An 18,386-nucleotide genomic window follows, 5' to 3' on the forward strand; every position below is an offset into this window, starting at 1 on the left:
TAAAATGTCACAGTAGGAAGGCAATAAGGCCACAGAGCGTGCTACATAATATTCCTTTAAGCACATAGTATGCCACGTAATTTAGTTGAGCCTGCTGACTCATTTGGTCTTTCACTGCCACATAAATCCAGTTGCCTTGTTTATCGTGTATCTAGGCTGTGTTTGATGTATGCTAGAAGTTCTTTTTAATGGGTTTTGCTGGTTGGCGGTGGTGGCATAGGACAACTAAATGTGCTGCTGTGCACATTATAGACAAGTAATAAGGCCTACCTCTTCTGTGTCTTGTTGAATATATGTCAGGCATTCTGTTGAATTTTTGTGTATAAATATTCTTGAACAATGCTGTTGGGAGCCACATACAAGTCGGTGTTAAGGTTTGTTTGGGATGTGTTGGGTGTATGAAAGGTGTTCTGTCTAGTAGGTGCGGTTATATTTTTGTGTGTTGTGCCTTAGAAGTAATTGAAGTTGGGAGCAACATACTGGGTTGGATGTATGTGATATGAGCTGTGTACTGTGCTTTGCTGTTTTTTTGAAGATCCTCTGGATGTAATACGAAAGGTACAAAGTAGTATTGGGATGGAAATTTTTAAGTCAGGAAAAGCACTGACTACAGACAACCAACTCTGGAACCAAGATGGCAGCACGACTATATGAAGAGTGCTTAATGAATGAAATAATTCATTACGTTTTGCTTTGTTGTTATAACATGCCACAACTCATTGGTTACAGTGTACTGCAAAGTGTTTCTTTACATTTGCAAAGTACGCTGCTAATGAATTTTAATGCCACAATTTTAAAATATTTCAGATATATGTTACACGTACCAGAATGTAAGAAATAAAGCCAGCAGCAGGTAAGCGACTCAATATATACGCTAGTCAGTTGTGTTGCTGCGATGTGAAGACTACCAGTAACCCTGTAGTGCTCACACTGTTTCACACTCAGCTGTGTCAGTGCAAGTCACCCAGACCTCCAGCACACCCTTCTGCACCAGTGCTCTCTCAAGGCACCCAGTTCTTACCTGAGGCGCCCACTTTCCTGCCAGTGCTTGGACCCACACGTAGCTCTTTCAATGCGCTTCTATGTTGGCTAGCAGCACTTCTGCTCAGAGGCGGAGCACAAAATCTCTCGGACGTTCATTGGCATTGAGCTAAACGCCCCTCCCCCACCTTAAGACTCGGGGGGGGGGGGGTGGCTGTGCACCACAGGGGTCTGCGTCACCCCCTGCTATTGCAACACCAAGAACAATACGCCGCCTCACGATACGTCTTAAATCCGTACTTCGACCCTCTCCCACCTCATGCCCTGTGTATGAACTCTCTGTTGAATATGGGCTCCCTATATCCTCACTGCCCTCAGGACACACAGACAAGTCCTCCGAATTTTGCAGAGGTCTTCTCAGACCCTGTGTACCTGTCACCCTGAGCCCTCACGCATCATTTGTCCTAAGTAGATGTCTCCACCACTGTTTGCGTTTTTTCAACCGCTCGGGTCAGTGTCAACAGGATCTGAACATGTTTTAGTACATTCTGGAAGATGGTAATTACCAGCTTTCCTCTGTCTGACCTGGCCCTGTCACCTCCAAGCGACCTTGAGAGAAACTTTGCCACAGGGGGATCTTTTATGACTGGCTTTTTGCTACGGTGTCTTTTGCTTGGTTGTCTTGTTATGAAATGTACTAAACGTTGCTATTCTTTGTCATTATACTACGATGTGTTGTTGATTTATGTCGTGGCATAGGATTTATTTAGTTATGTTATGTGCTGTCTAGATGCTAGTGTTTATTATGTGAGTGGCCTACGACACTCTCAATAAAACAAACGATCTCATATTCTGTTTGTTTTACGCGTAATGCACCTGTCTAACAGTCTAACCTTGTAGCTAACCTTTTTTTTTTTTTTTTACATTTTATGAGGAGCATTTTTACAATTATCACATATCCTAACCCTCCGAGCGTCAAATTACCTTTTACATGGCCTTACTGAACAACCTCACATAATAAATTGGATTCTTCATCCAGCATATCATCTTCATACGTGAAATACGTTTTTTACATTTATAAATTCATTATTACCTTTCCATTCGTCTTACAAAGGCCCTCAATTTCTGTTAAATTTGGATGTTTATCGGATAAAACAATAAGCGAGTGTTTGAGTGAGAAATAGGATCGATCTTTCTGCTATTCTCCCACCTTGAGCGGAACTGAATTCCCCTCACATATCCATCACCAACTTTCATCCTTTGGAAGGACTACTGTAGACCAAAGAAGAGCCCAAGAATTAAATACTTGACATCAATACTAGGTTTATGATTGTAACCACAAAAATCATCCTTGAGGCTTCATATAATAAAAAAAGGCCTGTAAGTAATCCAGTGGCCTGCAAGAAGAACTGCAGTGTATGCCAGAACCTGAAGGTATGATAACCATGGAACATAAGCAAAAAGGTTAAACAAGCTTGTTTGCTGAGCCATTAAAGGTTTACCTCTGTTTGGTCAGGGGACTGGTACAGGAATACAAAGCTGTTTTCAACATGGGCTCAGCTTTTAACGTTATTGCAAAGATAGAGACTGTGACTTCTGGAGGGTGTCCTCATGGGGCAGAACAAAAGACTGGCACTGCTAGGGCTTCAGAGGAGTGACCCGGGGACTAAGCCCGGTCCTTTATAAGCTGGGTGGAGGAGGGGATCTACCTATGGGTCCGAGCCTGTCACTTCTATAGATACCTAAATCAGGGATATTCACAGGAATTCAAAGCCTCCCTTGTCCATGGCTGGATGGCTCAGTGGATTGATATAGGAACACACAGCCTGTCACCTCAGGGGCTTGGTTGGACTCAGAGGACTGCCATGGGACACACACCCTGTCACCTGCAGAGCTAGATGACCTAGAAGACTAATGAAGCTGGGAGGGATAGCGACATGACCATAGATAGGGTGACCAGGTTTTGAGATGCAATAACCGTGATAGGTCAGACATAAAAGTAGGACTAACGCCTAAGCCTTCAACCTTAATTCTATGTCTGGCCTGTCGTGATTTGTGTGTGTGTGTGACTGTGTGTGTCTGTCTGTCGGGTAATTGGGGGAACTGCTGTAGGGATAAAGAGTCTGTGAATTGTAGGCTTGAATGTGCTAAGAGTTTTGGCAGAGAGATACTGATCCATTCACTTTTGTGGCTAGATAGTTAAAGAAATCCATACTCGAATAAAGAGCATGAACTTTGTAGGCCTGGATAACTCACTTACTTGTCAAAGTGATCCCGAACCCTTTGTGCCACCTGAGATTGTTTGTAACTTTATGTCAGATGTATACTAATCATCAATATAGTATAGAAAGAGCATATACATTGCAAAAAAAAAATAGAATACATTTAAAAGTTGTGGTATGTTAAATGGAAGTTACAATTCTAGAATTCATTTTTTACTTCGGACCATGCACTCTTATCTTTTTACAAGAGTGACCTCACTGAGTTATTTAATGAAGATTAAAACAATTATATGTTATGGAGAATGTAAAACTGTAATCTTAGTAGAAAACACTTCTTTTAAAAAAGCCAGTGGAGCCCTTTTTAAAATCACAAATTGAAAGTCGCAAAACAGAATTAAAAGGGCAATTATCCAACAAAAATTAAAAAATAATAATTATGAGTTGATGCTGGTCATTTCAACCCACAAATTATTAGACCATCCAATGATAAAGACTTAAAGATGTTACAATTAAATGCAGTGCTATAGAAGAAGACATAAAATCCTCAGAAGAAAGCAGATATCTGTTCTCAAGGTGTGCATCTGAATATTGAAATCACAAAATCAATATGATACAATTTTGAGGACAGAATATCGAAAATAAAATATCGACAGGTATGTAAATCCAGATTTGCTACACCTAACCTCCATATACCTGTGAGTTATATATATCATTATGGTACGAAGATCTGGAGTTAGGAAAAGTAAATCTATGCTTCCCTGTGTGCACTTACCCTTTGATATTTTGTCACCTGATTTGCTGTCTTCGATATTCTTGTACCACAATATTGTACATTCAGAAGTCCAATCTATTCTCAAAGATTGTATTAAATGTGGCCCTAGCTGTCCGAAACGAGTATTGGCAAAGCTAACAGGTATGATAGTACACTCAAGTACATGCAAGGTAATTAAAAAAATCCCTGCTGTAGTGAAAAACAGTTAAAGAAATGATTGCCTCATGTATACAATGCATGGTGTAATAAATAATTAAATGTGTGATGTAACAGTGTTCCTTTCAGATGTAAAATAGTCTTCATTCACTTCTTTGGATGTGGAAGGGTAAACCCAATCAACCAAAAGAAAGAAGGTGAGACTAAACTACTCCTGTTGGCAGATTGAAGAGGTGATTGATAATATCCTGAGCAAGTTACTGTACGTTCAAAACCCGAAGAAGTCAATGTTGAAAAAGGCAGGACTAAACCCCTCAGAATAATTATATAATACAATGGACTTAATTCTCAAAGATTTTGCTGTGGCTTTTTCTTTTTGTACTGCTTGCTTCCCCTTGAATCCCAGAAATAGGTCCGGACTACTTCTGGCCTACCTGTAGAATTCAGGAGAAAGCCAGGAGTACTGCAAGAGTAAGACGCACTTAACTCATAGTACAATTGTTTTGAATCGGGTCAAATATGTTTGTGTGACGGAAGCAAACACATTACTCTTAAAAACTAAAAACTGTATAAAACTTTCAAAGAAGAAGTAAAGCTTGGCCTAACATCTGCCAAGTAAGGAAAGAGTACCGTACTCCTGATTTACTGGAGTGCTGCTGTAGAACATTTTTTATACTTTAAAAATCTATGATTTTCTTTTTTTTTTTTAAGAATACGTCTTTGTCTATATTTTCGAAGGTTATGTTAATCACAATCATGGGGAAATCTCCTGAAACCCATTTGGTGTGTTCCCAACACTATTTAATATTGTTAATGTCACAAAGACAAACATAACAGCAAAGTGTTAGAAAGTTGGGGAGTATAATCCCTAAACCTATTTCCCTAATCTGTCAGCAATTGACAAAGAACGAGACATCGGTTGAAATAAACAGTTCATTAAGATAGAAATTAAACTTACGAAGACACTAATAGCAGTCAATATAGATGTTTAAAAGCATTTCGAGTTAATTGAGGGTTTACACTTTGGGAAATTAGCTAACAAAATAAAGTTCTACTACAGTGATGGTGGTGACTGTACTCATACAATAGACTTGTCTCTGATAGGAATTACAAGAAAGGGACAAAGACCCATCTGGCTCGTACTTTGCACAACCTGCTATGAGAACCCAAAATGTTAATAGATTTATAGGCAGTATAATCAAAAGTATGGAGTATAAGACACATTGGTACAGGTGGCAGTCTATGTTTATAATTGATTGAGATAACACGTATAGCACAGTGTGAATTGACTCACATCAATGCACTTGCTCAACCATGTAGAAACCTGGATAGAGAGTTCAGCAGAGGTCTTGTGGTAGTGTCCAGAAAGCATCTTAGCACGACAATCAATCTATTGACCTTTCTTTTCGACCACTGTTTTTCTGTGCCTGGCCAGTCTGCTTAAATGCCTTTGAAAAGCCTGGTATCTCCATATTATTCCCTCGGGACAGTGCCCTGTTAGAGAGAATTGGAATTGCCATTGAGGAGTAAATGAAATGGAGATTATGCCTCACATATAACAAATCTAGACGTAACAATTCCTTGCTATATAAATACAGGAGAATATATATGAATTTCTCTACGAAAAATTAGTTTAAAAACTGAAATATTCATATTTTAAAGATGATTTCCTTCAGATATGTTTAAAAATTGGTCTTCCAGATTTTCCAGCTTTCACACGAATAACTAAGGATTTTAGATTCAAGACATTAAAAGGTATGTGGCTTAGTCAGTGAGATTCAGGGGAGGTGAATTTCAAATTTCCCAACTAAAAAACCAGCGAGCTGCAGGTTGAATGGGTGAGATGATCATGCTTCGGGATGGACTTATCCCACGAGGAGCAGGGTCAATTCAATTGTTTATTTGGTGGGCCTCTGGAGCGGCTTTAGAGTTTGGTGGAAAGGTTGCCCCATTGCAACAATGTTGGAGTACCTTGTCTGCCAAACTGAAGGTCTGCCCACCCGATTGAGTCTCCCGGACTGCAAGTTTTACACAAAAACGTAAAGTTGCTCGATCAGTGTAGAACTACCTCTGACGTCACACTAAGTAAAAGCTGTCAGAGAATAGCCATCCAACCATCCAATCTACTTAGAGTGTGCTTTTTTAGGTCTCGCCTGCGAATGCAGCGCATGCGCTGCTACGGCGAGATCTGTTGTCGTTGCTTTTGTGTCCGTGTTCTGTGGAAGCGGGTTTGGTGTCTGCCCTGTCGGTATTAGGCCCCGCCCACCCTGACTGCCTATTTTGCTCACCTTACTCGGGCTTTTCATGAGGCATTCTTTGTTGGTGTTCAGTTTGCTGTACAGCATTCTCGGCGCACGCGCTTTTCAGGGAACATTCTTGCAGGGAGCATTCTTGGCGTTCGCTTTTACAGCCTACGGCGCTCTGTTCCTTTCCATATCATATTGTCTCCGCTGTGGTAAACATATGTCTTGTGCCACTTTCTTTAGACTGGTGGGGAACTTGCTGTATCTAATCTATTGTACCATTTACTGTTCATAGTAAATTCTTCAAAAGCAAACTGTTATACTTTGTAACACTCATGTTTTAATCTGTTTTACATTCGTGCTAGCGTAGATATTGCTTTCCTCACAAAAATTGGTGTTTTATATACACCGCGTGCTCTTCCATAGGGCAGTACACATCCTGCTCCGTTTACACACCTAAATTTATTGAGAAAGAGCCCCCTTTCAGTGCACATAACTAACTCTGTGCGCACAATTCCACACTGCGTGAATCAGTCCGTATAGTCCGGTCCCAGCCTCTTATAAACAGTCAGAGCAGAAATCGTAGGTGAAAGTTCACCGTCTGTGATGATTTCATGCACATTTGCGTGTCTTTGCATGCACACGATATGCTAAATTGCAGATACACGTGTGCATTGTTTTGCCGGTGTTCTTTTAAATACAACAAAATGGACCCAGGTCTGCATGTGTTTCATTGATTATGCATGCTAACTGTACCTCCCTTTCGTATACCCCACTGCAATGCAAGTGCCTGATTCATTAACGTTCTAGAAGTTGATGGCTGTTATTGTGGTTAATGTCCGTTTTCATTGATGACAAACAGCATGGCCTTCACCTGGTGCTCGGCTCCCTGTGCTGTGACCTGCAACGCCAGATGTGAAGCAGGCTGAAGCACGTGGCCAGCACCAAGCTCGCGGTGCGCACACTCTTGCTATTCAATACGTCCGGGCCGCCCGGAGTATGCACTAGAGAGGTATCCGCGTTCATAGAAGGGTCTGCCGGAATGTGTGGCGTGGCTTCTCACACTGTATTTAGAACACTGTACAGAATTCCCAAGGGGCACACTGAGGTATGTCATTGTTTATTTTAACCCCAGTGCCCGACAGCTGCTAGCAAACGCATATTAATATGTTGTCATCATGCATTTTGCCTGACTGGTTGCTTGACTGGGAGAAATACATTCAATTTGATCTACACTGCATGAGTTGGAGGTAGGTGCACAAATAATGTTTACATATGGTGGGGCTTTAAGTGTGATGAGAAAACTGGAGGGGTGTCTCTCTAAAGGGGCTGGATAATGTAATTAGGGCGTGGCTCAAAAACACATAAGCTGAAAATCTGTGCTTAGCATAGTGTGCCGCCCGACTGGTATTTTGCTACTTCTGTCATTGCCTCCACATATATAATACGACCAGTAACATTACACCTACAACAAGCCAGGACTATTCGCTTTGTGAATGGTTGTTTAGTTACATAAGATAAATAGGCAACAACTATGGCTTCGATGTATAAAACATTGAAAATGCTTCAGTTGTGTAATTATGACACTGTGAAACAAGCATTTGCAATGCAATAGGTCTCGCATTTACGCACGTTTATGCAATTGGCATTGTAAATGACATTGCCTTTTATTTATGTTTTAAAAACCAAAACATAAAAGGCATTGTCATTTACAATGCCAATAGCTCAAACTTGCGTAAATGTGAGACCTATTGCATTACAAATGCTTGTTTGTAACTTTTCATCACTGCCAGGAATTTTCTGGCGGTGTGGATACTAAAAAAAGAAAGATTACAACAACATTGGCAAAATCTCCCATGGGGCAGTAGTTATTAGTTTTTTATTTTCCCAAAATATACTCTGGCTTTAAGGAACTTTAAGGAACTTGTTTTTTGAAAAATAAGAAAACTTTCGGAAAGTTTGCCGGCCATCCGTCATGTTTGACAGAGGTTCCTGTCAATGTATTGAGATGTCCACAGTGCCAGCAGGCATCTCTAAGTTTGACATGTGGAGTAAAAGCAGGGTGGCTGGCATAAAGTCCTCTGTCTCCCTGCCTGCCTTTACTTCTTACAGCAAACCCTAAATCATGCCCTATGTTTAGCGGGCATAGTCGGAGAAAACGTTTGGTTGAAATGCTGAGTCAAGTGATTGCCAGCGGTTAGATCATTTGCAAGCATTTGTCCCATCCCCTTTTGGGCGTCGGCCAGTAGTGTGCCTGGAAATTTGAGACAAGCGCAGCTTTCCAAGCGTACTACCAGTGGTGGCTGCTATTTAACGGTGTGGGGGGGTCGTGGGGGGGGAGTGAGTGTAGGAATGAAGGAAAAATATTTCAAACTCACTTACCTGCCTTCCAGCCTCTGCCTCTCGGTCCTCTCCGCCCGCTTTAAGGGCTTCAGGGGCAGGAAGCAGGAACAGGAAGCACCCAAGTTCCCAGACTCACCTAGCCAATCACTACGCTACTGATAGCAGCGTTGTGATTGGGCTGAGCGCCGTAGTTCAGCGCTCAGAGAGGGACTGGGAGGCTGGGCATGTTTTCCACCAGGCTTTGCAATACAGTCTGGTGGAGAACATGCAAAGTGCGTATGACAATTTGGCCGACCCAAGGCAGCCGGCCAAACCGTCATGCGCACTTACAGAGTGCTCAGCCCTCCTCCCCCTGTCACAGCCAGCCCCGCCCTGCCCCTAACCAGCTGAGCAAGGAAGAAAAAATAAAATGATAATAATGCGTTATTTCATTAAATTTTTTCCTTTTTGACCTGCTCACAGAGCAGTGGGGTGATGCTCCTCTGCTACTACTTCAAATTTTATGTGATTCCAAAAAGTAGTCATTTTGCAACAATTCAAGGAGCACTTCTGTGGGTGCAGATTTACAATTTTTTGATAACCCTGTCACTGCTATCTTTTGGTTGCTTAGCGCCTGATGACTTTACTTCCTTTCTTGTGTTAGCTACTCCGTGGAGCATGTCTCAAGTACATGTGTTCTCATCGTCTTTGTTCTTCCTCATCTTTTTGCAACGTACTATTTTTTATTTATTTTATAAGCGTTTCAGTATTATTCCTGGATGTTACAATGTGCTTTCCTACTTTAAACACAGGCTTTCCCCCATCTGTAGTTTCTATTAATGCTTTATTTATTTACACCCACAAATGTACTACTCTACTCCATTGTACACCACTCCAATCTATGGCGTGCTACTCTACGCCACTCCATGTCACTCTACTCTATGCCACTCTACTCTATTCCATCTGCTCCACTCCACACCACTCTACACCCTCCACACTACGCCCATCCGATCTACGCCACTCTTCTCCATGCCACTCTGCTCCACGCAACTCTACTCCATGACACTACCTCACACAGTGCCACTCTGTGCCATTCTACTTTACGCACTCCATGCCTCTCTACTTTATGCCACTCCATGCCACATCACTCTACTCTACACCACTCTACTCAACTCTACGCCACTTCCCTGTAGGCCATTATACTCCATGCCCCTCTATCTCACCCCATTGTACGTCACTCAACGCTACACCACTCTATTCTACTCCACTCTACTCTATATGTCACTCCAAGCCACTCCACTCAACGCCACTCCACTCTACGTCACTCCACTCTATGCCACTCTACTGTAGAGTAGCCCATCCAGTGCCATTCTACATAACTCTATGACACTCCACTCTGCATACCTCTACATAACTATCATCTACGCTGCTCTACTCTACGTCACTCTATGCCCCTCTACACTGTGTTACTCCACTCTAGGCCACTCCATTCAAGCCTAAGCCACTATACTCCACTCTACTCTGCATCACTCTATGCCACGCCACTCAATTCTAGGTCACTCTACTCTATGCCATTCTGCTCCATGCCACTCTAATCAACCCCACTCTTCGTCACTTTACTTTACTCTACATACTACATTCTACTCTATGTCAATCTATGCCACTCCACAATTTGTCGCTTTTCCAATGGATGGGGTATTGTTGATTTTGTATCTGCTACAGCTCCATAGGGAAGTTACTTTTATTGGGTGTGTTTAAAAGAGGGTTGCTTCTTGTTGGATACTAAAAGTGTTTGTGTAAATATGTCCCTTTGGTATCAAACACACAAAAGGTGATGGAGCAATGTTTTTTTTTTTACTGGTTTTTTATTCATAAGAAAATTCCAATCATCACTGGTGTAAATTACAGATAGTTCAGTTTTAGAACATCAGGTACAGATTACTGAACAGAATTATACATTCATTCTATCATGTCAAGTGTAAGATGTTTCTCTTTAGCCATTTCCAATTCTATAATCGGAGATAAGCATAGGTTTCCCCGATAAGCATTCCACTCACTCCACTTCCTATCCCATTTCTTGGGGCATCCTCTGAGTTTGAATACCTCTTTTTCCGCCACCATACATTTGTTTAGCTCAGTCGCCCATGGGTTTATTGAAGGCTGCCCACCCCCCACTTCATTGCAATGGCCCTCTTCACCAACACATAACCCAAAGTAACCAGTTGTTGTTCCACCTCAGTAAGGTCGGATGGTTCCCAAATGTTGAGGAGCCCTAACGATGGAGTGAGGTTAATCTGCTTGTCTAGTGCATCTTGAAGGTATGTGGTAGCCCCTTCCCATAAGGGACGCAGCGATGGACAATCCCAGATAGAATGGTAGAAGGTTGCATCCTGGTGACACCCCCACAGACAAGATGCGTCCTGTCGCACCCCAATTTTAGCCAGTGTAACCCCAGTGAGCTAAGTTCAATGCAGAACTTTTAATTGAACCAGCTGGAAGTGAAGTGAAATGGCGACCTCCCTCGGTGACATTAGCGCAGTTTGCCAATCGTCGTCGTCAATGTCACCAATGTCGGCTTGCCACCGACTGCGGAGAGCTAGGTAAGGGTCAGGTAGGTTATAACACAGCTTGCGGTACGTTAGGGAAATGGCTTTGTCAGGGAGTGATTCAGAGAGTAGTCGATCCTCAAGAGGAGACGATTCTGGGAGGTTACCTATGTCCGGGAGAGCATCTGTCAGGACATGACAAATCTGCAGGTATCGAAGCGCCTCTCCCTGGGCCATTTCGTATTTCTCCTGCAGTTCCGGGAACGATAGGACTCGTCCCTTTTTCACGAGGTGACGTATATTGGAGAGTCCAATAGCGTCCCATTTGTCGAACCCTTGGTGGTGGCAAAGGAGTCCCAACTTCTGTGTGTACCACAGCGGAGTGGATTGCGTCAGTACATCAGTCCACCCCAAGCGTTTGGTCGCCTGGTGCCAGATTTGCACCTTGCAGGCCGTGGGGCCCACAAACCACCCTCTCCGGACCCTTGTGTAGAGGGCACCTAGATACCCTTCCCGCCCCATTGGGCACCTGTCAAGCATATACGCGGGGTCAAGCGGAGAGCGGTACAACCAGTGGTTTACTACGACCAGTTGCGACGCCCAATAATAGAGTCTCATGTCCGGTCCGTCGTACCACCCCTTAGACAATTTGTGTAATGCGATACGCGGCATCCCTCCACTATATAACAGTGATCGCAGCTCACTATCAATACTTTTGAAATACGAATCGGAGATTGGGTATGGAAAGTTCTGGAGGACATATAAAAACCGGGGGAGAGCCAACATCTTAAAGAGGGCCACTCGGCCCAGTAGAGACTTCCAGTGGGTGACATCTTTCCTGAGTCTATCTAAAGAGGCAGCTAAGTTCTTGTTGTAGGAGAGTTGAGGGTCGGAGGTGACAAATATCCCTAAATAACGAAAGACGTCAAAGGTCAGCTCCAGGTCGCAACCCGGGGGCAATCTGGGGGTCTGGTCGTGAAGAACGTATATTACCGATTTCGTCCAATTTATGGCATAGCCTGAGTACTTGCAGAAGATGGTAAAAATATGTAGAAGGCTGCTTAGGGATGCGCGGGGAGACGCCAAGTACACCAGTATATCATCGGCATAATGGAGCAATGTTTTAATAAGTTTAACCACTGGACACCGCTCGGGTAGCATTTTAACCCAATGTTATTTTTCTCATCATCCCACCCCAGCCACATGCAAATCAGTTTTGGTCCTGCTCCAATAGGAACAGTCTAACCCAAACCGCCAAGCCAGGTCCTCTCTGAACAGGAACACAAGCAACCCAAGACCTGTTTCAGGCTGACTAGGGCTCTTCAGTCGGGGGTACCTTGGTTCCAGTGGCACAGTGAGCAAAGGATCCATGTCTGGGCGTCCTCGCCGGCCACTTAGGGTGTTACATCAAAGGTGAGGAGAGGAATGCTTGCAATAAGTCTAACCACTGGCAATCGCTCGGGGTAGCATTCCAAACCATTGTTCTTTTGCCCACTATGCCACCTCAGATTAGACCCAGCTATATGCAAATAAGTCTTGGTCCCGTTAATTCATTCTGACGCATTGACTTGATTTAATTTTGAATGGTGTTCTGGGAATCAGACTGCCCTTTTTACAGAAACGCAACATAGAGTGACTTATCTGAGCTTTAGTAGTACTATTTCACAAGGGAAACCCAAGGATAACTGGAGAACTGAGGTAATAAATATATAACAAACAAAGGTCCTTAGTGATAAGAGTCAGTCACAATTTTGACATTTATGTTGTCCAAACGCACAGTTCTATTGATATAGGATGAACTATGCGATCGGACGGATGTGCACAGTCAGCGCAGGGGCTGCAGTCAGCCAGGAGTATGCAGAAAGTGCCATGGGATTTCAATCAATCCCAGCAGTGGGGTGGAGAAATCCGACCGAGTATAGTGAGGTACTCACCTGCCAGTACACTCCCCTTTTTGATGGGCCACGGTTCTTAACAGGCCCGCCATGGCTCCCTACCACTGCTCCCCAGATAGAACCTATTATTTGGCAGCCCTGGCGCCTCTATTAGTGACTCTCTCTGTCCTGCGCTTTCAAATCTGTGAATCCTAATGATCATCCCACTATCCATAATGGGATTGAAACGCCGTCGGCCTTAAAATACATTGACCCCATGTAATTTTATTATGGAATTTTCTTGAGGGGCCTTGTTATTTTTGCTTTACTGATACACATGTTGTTCACACTTTACTACCAGATTGTATCACTTCAAAAAGAGAGCACAGACACGTTTTCATGCACCCACACTCACTACGCCGCTATATGTTTTTTAAAAAAAAAGGATTTGTTTGTTCATTTATTTTTTGATCAATTAATTTGCCATTGGTTACTTTTTATTGTACAGATTATTACTAGGGTGCTTTGTTTGCTATAGTATTATCTGAGTTTTAGTCTTTTCTTCTAATTCACGGTCCTTCATTTCCGAACATATGGCGATGATCCAATCCTCGGTTGTAGGTCTCAGATTTCTGTGTGTGGTTTGGGTGGAATTTTGTCTGAAACATATATTTATCTGGTTTGTGGTCTTTTTCCACATGGCTGTTTCTATGATCACATCATCATATAAGGCATTCAGCACTTTCCAATCCCCAATAACTTCACCACGAAACATTCCTAGACCAACATAGGCTTCCTGGACACTAGTATAACCTGTTGAAAGAGAGGATCAAGTGAAAAAGAGACTTTTGTTAGATTGCAGTTTCTTGTATAGTAAAAGTCTTCTTACTTTACAGCAATTTCTTACTGTCAAGGTTATTGTTACTGCCTTTCAGTTTCCTACTATTCACTCATTCTTACTGCCCAAGATGTTCTTACCAATGACGAACTTCTTCCTGCTCCAAAGCTTCTTCCTACTCACAATGTTCGTCCGTACATTTGTACTATTTATTTGTTATTTGTAGTACATTCCAGATGTAAAGACTTTCAAGGTGTGTTGCGGTGAGAAAGACACAAATAGAGTAAATAACGATAACGCGAGTATCTCACTTTAAAGAGAGAAAAAGTATAGAGTCACGGTCTTAGCATAACTTTGAAGGCAGGGACTTCTGGGGGATCAGACCGAAGAGGAGGGCATTTAACATGAGCCCAGAACGATTTTATTTACTAGGTGAGATTTCAACCTGGATTTGAAGACCTTGAATAAAAGTGCAGCTTTACAATTGGAAGAGAGTTTCATAATTTGGTGCCTGGTGTGGAAAGTTGTGTCTGTCCCTAACGTTTCCTTTTCCATTTGGCTGTGGTTAGATTACAATCCTTACTTGAACAGTTTAGAGAGATTTTTGGGTGAGATGAGTTGCTTTCCATATGCAGAGGGTTTTCAATTTGATATGTTGATTTATAGGAATTTGCTTGTGTTTTTTAGGCCAAAGATGATTCTTGTTACCCTGTTCTGGACCATTAGAGGTTTAATTCAGGACCTTGTCTGTAGTGCTGAAGCAGATGGAAGAACAATAGAGCAATCTGAATAGCACTAGGACTTAAATGAGGATACTCCTTTGAAATAAGCTAAGCAAGGGCAGAATTTGGATAAGTTGTAGAGTAGAAATTGAGCTTTTCTGGTGATTTCTTGCGCAGAGAGTGATAGCTGAGAATACAAAATAACCACCAAGTGTTTTTGCTGATTTGACTGCAGCACCAGGAGTTCCAGTTCAGCTGTCCGTTTGAACGGATTTCTGTGTTGTTGTTGTTTTTTTTTACCACAAACGTTAGTATTCATATTTTCAGTATTTAGCCAGTGGAAGTTTTTATTCATCCAGTTTTTAGTGACCCCTAAGCAGTGGCAGATGGCTGATGAATCAGAGCTTCCTTGGTGAATCAGGGCTTTTTTTGTGACGATCATCTAAGATCAAAGCGGTACAAAAGGGGGGGGTGAAGGACGGAGCATCAGAACCAATCAAACACTCACACCCAGTCAACAGATCTGGGTTTGATCCATCACCGTTCTTTAGCCCACTCTGCCACCCCAGTTCAAACATGGCCATATGCAAATCAGTCTGACCCTGTGCCTCATGGGAACAGTCCAGCCCGAACTGCCAAGCCATGCCTTCCCTGGACCGGAATCAAGCTTCCTAGGACCGGTTTCTGGCATTTCAGCCGTCTTCAGCCAGGCTTGCTTGAATCCAGTGGCAAAGTGAGCAAGGGACTCACGTCTGAGCATACCCTGCCAATTTATGGTGAACAAAGCGGCACAAAAGGGGGTGGTGAAGGACGGAGCATCAGAACCAATCAAACACTCACACCCAGTCAACAGATCTGGGTTTAATCCATCACCGTTCTTTGGCCCACTCTGCCACCCCAGCTCAGACATGGCCATATGCAAATCAGTCTGACCCTGTTCCTCATGGGACCAGTCCAGCCCGAACTGCCAAGCCATGCCTTCCCTGGACCGGAATCAAGCTTCCTAGGACCGGTTTCTGGCATTTCAGCCGTCTTCAGCCAGGCTTGCTTGAATCCAGTGGCATTTGTCACCCCGAGTGGGAAGGGTATGCTCAGACGTGAGTCCCGTGCTCTCCATGCCACTGGAATCAAGCTATCCTGGCTGACGAGGGCTGTAAGCCCGAAACCGGTCCTAGGATGCTTGTTTCCAGTCCAGGGAGGACCTGGCTTGGCAGTTCGGGCTGGACTGTTCCCATGGGGCACAGGGTCAAGACTGATTTGCACATGGCTGGGTTCAAACTGGAATGGCATGGTGAGCAAAAAAACGATGGATTTAGGCCCAGATCTCTGTACTGGGGTGAATGTATGACATTGTTCTGCATTCTGTCCATCAATTGTAGTTTTTGCATTTGTCACCCCGAGTGGGAAGGGTATGCTCAGACGTGAGTCCCGTGCTCTCCATGCCAATGGAATCAAGCTATCCTGGCTGACGAGGGCTGAAAGCCCGAAACCGGTCCTAGGATGCTTGTTTCCAGTCCAAGGAGGACCTGGCTTGGCAGTTCGGGCTGGACTGTTCCCATGGGGCACAGGGTCAAGACTGATTTGCATATGGCTGGGTTCAAACTGGAATGGCATGGTGAGCAAAAAAACGATGGATTTAGGCCCAGATCTCTGTAGTGGGGTGAATGTATGACATTGTTCTGCATTCTGTCCATCAATTGTTGTTTTTGCATTTGTCACCCCGAGTGGGAAGGGTATGCTCAGACGTGAGTCCCGTGCTCTCCATGCCACTGGAATCAAGCTATCCTGGCTGACGAGGGCTGAAAGCCCGAAACCGGTCCTAGGATGCTTGTTTCCAGTCCAGGGAGGACCTGGCTTGGCAGTTCGGGCTGAACTGTTCCCATGGGGCACAGGGTCAAGACTGATTTGCATATGGCTGGGTTCAAACTGGAATGGCATGGTGAGCAAAAAAACGATGGATTTAGGCCCAGATCTCTGTACTGGGGTGAATGTATGACATTGTTCTGCATTCTGTCCATCAATTGTTGTTTTTGCATTTGTCACCCCGAGTGGGAAGGGTATGCTCAGACGTGAGTCCCGTGCTCTCCATGCCACTGGAATCAAGCTATCCTGGCTGACGAGGGCTGTAAGCCCGAAACCGGTCCTAGGATGCTTGTTTCCAGTCCAGGGAGGACCTGGCTTGGCAGTTCGGGCTGGACTGTTCCCATGGGGCTCAGGGTCAAGACTGATTTGCATATGGCTGGGTTCAAACTGGAATGGCATGGTGAGCAAAAAAACGATGGATTTAGGCCCAGATCTCTGTACTGGGGTGAATGTATGACATTGTTCTGCATTCTGTCCATCAATTGTTGTTTTTGCATTTGTGATCATCTAAGATCTGCATGCCATCTGCATACATTTGGAAGCCCATTTGCTAGCGGGAGTGCGAGCTTGAGGAATTCCATGCATGACTTTAGTGTTTTTAGAAGTGAATTGATCTAGTTTGATGTATTGTGTTTTGTTTATAAAGAAAGATCTAATCAAAACATGGGCTTTTCCTCGATTGCCTAAGATAGGATCCATGCTAGCTAGTAGGTTTGTATAGTTGCTGTGCCAAAGACAGCAGAGGGGTCTAGTAGTAATAGTGCTGATCAATGCCCTTTGTCACAGATGCTTAGCAAATGATCTGTGATGTTAAAAATTGCTGCTTCAGTGTTGTCTTCCTAAGTGTTAGGGCTGTATTAGGTGACACAGCTCCTAATACACAGTGTCTCCCTACCTGATACATGGTTGAGTACTTTAACATCCCATGGCCTTCTTGTATGTGAAGAACTTTATACAGGTCAGCACTCTGCTACATATCAAGACCTGTGACATATCAGGAGTCTTATATATGCCGGGCCATCGTATACTCTAGGACTTATTTAACATTTATAAGTTCTTACATGTTATCCCCTCTAACATGCCTGGACCCTTTTACCTCCCGGTGCCTGGTCCATTGCAAATGCAAAACCTTCTAATGATTTGGTTTTCTAACATGTAGCGACTGCACTCCATACTTGTGCTGTGTAGCCAACCAGAGTTGTAAGTATCTGGGCTTCCTTAGATGCCACTGCACCCTTGGATTCCTGGGCTTTCTCCCATGCAATGGCCATCTTGCGTGCGAGGACCATCTCACAGTCCTGTGTCATTGAACGTGGCATGGTTGTCTTATAACAAAAGTACCAAGCCTCAGCTTTCACTCTTGCCTTTAACTTCCTCCACGCCTTTTCTGAGATGTAATTGTTCTTGAAGCAAGCTTGTCTTGTCTAGACCTATATAAAGGAGCATGGTGGTACATGGATGCAGAGTGTCCCATCTATAGACCTGATGGGCACAGGTTGCAGAACCTGTCTTTGTAGAGATGATGAGCTAAAGGGAGTATCATTTAAATAGAACCCCTATAGGCTTCAGGGCTAGATGTCTCTAAACTGCATCGATTAAACAGCACCAGCCCCTTCTAAAGAAAGGGTTTGGAGAATTGACACAAAAATACAGAGCTAAATCAAGTTTGATCGTGAATACCTCTGGGAATTTGTGTATATTAACATGACTATTACGTCTGTGACTGAATGCTGTCTGTCTTTGGTACTGGAATGCAGAGCCTGTCACTGCTAAAGCTGGATGGATTCGGTGTTTGCTTAGGTCCACATATAGCATGATGGGCTCAAAAGAGTGACAAATGAATACAT

General features: G+C 43.5%; 1 protein-coding gene across 2 annotated transcripts in view; it reads left to right on the forward strand.

Moving 5' to 3' along the window:
• ARHGEF19 (Rho guanine nucleotide exchange factor 19) overlaps nt 1–18,386 on the forward strand; it is a 305,405-nt gene that overhangs the window by 32,636 nt on the left and 254,383 nt on the right. The window contains exon 2 of one of the 2 annotated variants that reach the window (XM_085608602.1): nt 808–853. The exons of the other annotated variant lie outside the window; for it this stretch is intronic. The gene's annotated coding sequence lies outside the window, so the exon portion shown is untranslated. The remainder of the gene's footprint in view (nt 1–807; nt 854–18,386) is intronic. 2 annotated transcript variants of the gene reach the window in all.

Source organism: Triturus cristatus, chromosome 1_2 (assembly GCF_964204655.1).
Source record: "Triturus cristatus chromosome 1_2, aTriCri1.1, whole genome shotgun sequence".
Classification (NCBI taxonomy): Eukaryota; Metazoa; Chordata; class Amphibia; order Caudata; family Salamandridae; genus Triturus; species Triturus cristatus.